This window comes from Tiliqua scincoides, chromosome 11 (assembly GCF_035046505.1).
Source record: "Tiliqua scincoides isolate rTilSci1 chromosome 11, rTilSci1.hap2, whole genome shotgun sequence".
In the NCBI taxonomy this organism is placed as follows: domain Eukaryota; kingdom Metazoa; phylum Chordata; class Lepidosauria; order Squamata; family Scincidae; genus Tiliqua; species Tiliqua scincoides.
The window spans coordinates 9,302,376-9,307,329 of NC_089831.1; the positions used below are offsets into that span (position 1 = coordinate 9,302,376).

Genomic DNA, 4,954 nt, shown 5'->3' on the forward strand with positions numbered 1-4,954 from the left:
TAGATTGTGTTAGGGTTTTTATCTTTTCTTCATAGTTATCTTCTTTAGCAAGTTCATAAAAGAGTTTTACAACTGTTACCCTGCACATCCCTGATCTGAGACTGAAGGTTGCCAACCAATTATCATGGGGATTTTTTTGCACAATAAAGTGAATAGTGCAGCTATTTCAGGTTCGTCACAGCGGCGCCAGACCTTAGGATTGGGCTGTAAAATATGCAAACAGACAGCAACTGTTACCCTGCACATGCCCAATCTCGTCTGATCTCGGAAGCTAAGCAGGGTCAGGCCTGGTTAGTACTTGGATGGGAGACTGCCTGGGAATACCGGGTGCTGTAGGCTTATACCATAGTCTCTTTCGAGACTGAAGGTTGCCAACCACCTTGAGGGGGATTCCTGCAGGTTTGGGAGCCTCCTCTTATTGTAGTGCTTTAGCCAACTACATATTTGGATTTATATTAAAGCCTTTTATTTGTTAATGGATCTGAGTAAATTCTGTGTTCCTCATTCCTTTTTGTTTGGGCCTTATTGAGAGACCTGGGACTGTGACTCCCTTCCTCTAGAGCAGGGGTCTCCAAACTTTTTGGCCAGAGGGCCGCATCAAATATCTGACATGGTGTTGAGGGTGGGAAAAATTTTTAAATATAACATTTAAATAAATAAATTAGAGATGGAACTTAGATGAGTGAATAAATGAATGAATGGACTCATTCATTCAACCTCTCTGGCCCTCACAACGCCCTCCAGACACAATCAGAGCACAGCTCTGGTCGTGTTTTGTTGAGTGGGCCAGAGGCTTTCAGGGGACAAGAGCCTGGCTGCGGGCCAGATAGAGGCTGCATCTGGCCCCCGGGCCGGGGTTCGGAGACCCCTGCTCTGCAGAGTAAAAGAGTGGAACTAAAGAGGAAACCACTAAAGGGTTATGTTCAGCCCAGGGAATCCCTCTAGTGATCCTGGTTCTTGGGCAGGTGGCAGCAGGGTAGCTACCTGGGGTACTCTTTTTCCCTCCTGGATCCTGACAATCCCCCCCCCCCATGGGATGTTAACTTGTAGTGGTGGTGGGACCTTCATGCTTCAGTGAGGCAGGGGGCTAAGCTGGTCAGGGCCACCCAAACCAGATGGGCCTCTGCTGAGAGGTCAGACTAAAAGTGTCCCAAATTCAGTCCTAGTCTGATGCAAAAAATGAATCCAAAGTCTATGTCGGCTTGGTTATCGCCTGGGTCAACAAGGACGATGCCAGGTGCTGGAGTTCCTGGGCACTTGATGATAAGTGGGCTATGGGACTCAGGGTCTTAGTTGATTTTTAAATGTTGGCAACCTTCAGTCTCGAAAGACTGTGGTATCGCGCTCTGAAAGGTGGTTCTGGAACAGTGTCTAGTGTGGCTGAAAAGGCCAATTCGGGAGTGACAATCCCTTCCTCACTGGGAGCAAGTGCAGTCTGTCCCTGGTCTGTCTCCCTGGCTAGGGGCCTTCCTTCTTTGCCTCTTAGCCTCAGACTGTTGGCCAAGTGTCTCTTCAAACTGGGAAAGGCCATGCTGCACAGCCTGCCTCCAAGCGGGCCGCTCAGAGGCCAGGGTTTCCCACTTGTTGAGGTCTACTCCTAAGGCCTTCAGATCCCTCTTGCAGATGTCCTTGTATCACAGCTGTGGTCTACCTGTAGGGTGCTTTCCTTGCACGAGTTCACCATAGAGGAGATCCTTTGGGATCTGGCCATCATCCATTCTCACAACATGACCGAGCCAATGCAGGCATCTCTGTTTCAGCAGTGCATACATGCTAGGGATTCCAGCTCGTTCCAGGACTATGTTGTTTGGAACTTTGTCCTGCCAGGTGATGCCGAGAATGCGTTGGAGGCAGTGCATGTGGAAAGCGTTCAGTTTCCTCTCCTGTTGTGAGCGAAGAGTCCATGACTCACTGCAGTACAGAAGTATACTCAGGATGCAAGCTCTGTAGACCCGGATCTTGGTATGTTCCGTCAGCTTCTTGTTGGACCAGATTTTTAAATATGATGATGATGATGATGATAGCAGTGTCCAAGGATGAGTGTCCATGCCACAACTTTTTATGTGTGTTTCTGCATCCTTTTATCTATTTTCAGCCCATTTTTTCATACAACTTATGACTCACCGAGCCAAACACAGTCCACCAACCATGCATCATGGCTTTTCTCTCAGGCCTACCTTATATCCTATAGTAGCAAAATCTCCAGGATGACTTAGAAGTGGGGCATGTGACACCTTTTTTGGACCAAAAAATACACATCTGTGTTGAAATATTTGGTTGTGTTTGGCCAGAAAGAGCTTAGTTTCTATATTTCATTAAGGAGGTGTCCTTTGTGCACCTCTTGCTGCACTCTCTCCCCAAGTTAAATCAGCTTTTTAATAGTCTCCATATTCTCCGGGCTGCATGTATTTGCCATGTGCAATCATCTTCATGGTATAACACTGCATGTTATAATGAAACTTTTTATAACCTCAACGAAGCACCCATAAGTTTTAACGACTTCACTCAGCAGAACGATACTGTAGCATGTTTTGTCAGAGAGAGAGAGAGAGAGAGAGAGAGAGAGAGAGAGAGAGAGAGAGAGAGAGAGAGAGAAAGAGAGAGAGCAGCTTGCTAATGCAGTTACAATAAAGAACCTGTTACCTTGGTGCACATTGACAAAATGTGTGTGTGTGTGTGTGTGTGTGTGTGTGAGGAAATAGCAAACAGACCTTATTTTCCCTTTAAATACTATTATCTTAACAAATCCTGCAGGACTGGTCAAGCCCAAGAAAGAGGAATGCTCCTTAATATCCCTAACACAACACTGATTAGATTTCCATGAATGCTCTTCGGCCTGTTGAATGAAATGAGTTTGATGCCCCGATACAGCAGGCAGTGGAGTGGTGTCACTAGGGTTTGTGTCACACCCATGATGGACCTCCACCCATGCAGTGGGCATGGCCAAACCCTAGGTGGTGGGCATGGCAATGCGCTTCTACTGTTTTTTTGGCTATAACTTTTGATAGAATGGGGATATTTCAACGAGGTTTGTTTCATTGCATTCTGCATGAGATTACGCATCGAACGATATATAACATGATGGCATTATTCCTAAGAACTGCAATTTTAACAATGTTGGCCAGTAGAGGTGTCACCCTCCGTGCATGTCACCTGGAGCGGACCACACCCCCTGCACTCTGTAGCGATGCCACTGATAGCAGGGATCACCATACGTCAGTGGGTCATTATTAGGGCCCTGGCAGGGCCCACAACTAGCCCCATCGGTGCCTATCAAGGACTGAGAACCCATGGACATGGGTAATTCTCAGTCCTCAGGCTACAAGGATCCTGGTTTTATTTATTTGTGTATTTGAATTATTTTTTGCCCTGCCTTTCAGGCCGAGTGGTTCACATGCAACAGAGAACAGAAACAAAATAATCAGATTTCTGGCTACAGCAGCTGGGGGAATCTACAGCTGTAACACCCCAGCACTGTCTGTTCGAATGGCTGTCTGCTGGTATTCCTTGGCATCTTTTTAGATTGTGAGCCTTTTTGGGACAGGGAGGCATTTAGTTATTTGATTTTTCTCTGTAAACCGCTTTGTGAACTTTTAGTTGAAAAGCGGTATATAAATACTGTTAATAATAATAATAATAATTAATAACAGACCCAGTGTAAAGAGCCCCCAGGGAAATAGCCACCTAGCAGAACATGGGAGTAGGTAACACTTGTAGAAGACGTGGCTTCTCCTCTATTAGGCGGTGAGCATTAGAACAGTTCATAGCTACCACCTCCTTCTTCGGGAGGTGAAAGGGGACCTTCTTCGCCTGGGGGGGGACACACATGATTGAGACGTACAAAATTATGCAGGGGATGGACAAATGCTCTTTACACTCTCACATAACACCAGAACCAGGGGACATCCACTCAAATTAAGTGTTAGGAGAGTTAGAACAGACAAAAGAAGATATTTCTTTACTCAGCGTGTGGTTGGTCTGTGGAACTCCTTGCCACAGGATGTGGTGATGGCATCTGGCCTGGACGCCTTTAAAAGGGGATTGGACAGGTTTCTGGAGGAAAAATCCATTACGGGTTACAAGCCATGATGCGTATGCGCAACCTCCTGATTTTAGAAATGGGCTATGTCAGAATGCCAAATGCAAGGGAGGGCACCAGGATGGGGTCTCTTGTTATCTGGTGTGCTCCCTGGGGCATTTGGTGGGCCGCTGTGAGATACAGGAAGCTGGACTAGATGGGCCTATGGCCTGATCCAGTGGGGCTGTTCTTATGTTCTTCCTCATACTTGCTCTATATAGCATCAGAAGTAAAGAGATGTCAACAACCCTCCCCCCATCTCAGGTATACAATAATACAAAATAGATGTTCTACACAACAAACAGGAAATGGTCATCAGTATCACTTGGAGATGATGAATACTTGTTTCAAGACAGTCCTTCTTGTTCGATGTCTCCCTTGAGTTTAATTCCATTCCAAAAGAAAATAAATGGCTTCCATTGCTCCAGAAGCATATCATTTGAATAGATTTTCCCCTGCCTGTTGATGTTTGAGATGAGTGAGTTTGTTGGGTTCATGAGCATAGTAGGCTAGTTCACGTTTTTGCTGTTCTACTGTTGGTAACTCTGTTGAACCTGTCGACATTTCGCAAATAAAACAAATTTTTTTTAAAAAAAGAAACAGAGGCCCACGTGTGTGCTTGTAACATGAGATCTGGAATTTGATGTCTTGGAAGAGTTACGCCTCTTTTTAGACAGGCAGCGAAGGCAATGTTATTTTGATGACTTTCTTTAGATGTGTTGTTTACTACCAGTGCTGGTCTTTTACAGTGCAATGCTAGCTGCACTAGCATAAGTGGAGTGCGCTTATACATACACAAAACTGGAAGTGGATCACAATCGCAGCAGGAGCTGATTTGAGCAGTGTGGAGACCTGCAGAAGGGAGCTCAGGCCCCT

At 45.8% G+C, this 4,954-nt stretch overlaps 1 pseudogene; it reads left to right on the forward strand.

The window, feature by feature from the left end:
- The first annotated feature begins 219 nt into the window (after positions 1-219).
- LOC136662740 (5S ribosomal RNA) lies at positions 220-339 on the forward strand (annotated as a pseudogene).
- The last annotated feature ends 4,615 nt before the right edge of the window (positions 340-4,954 follow it).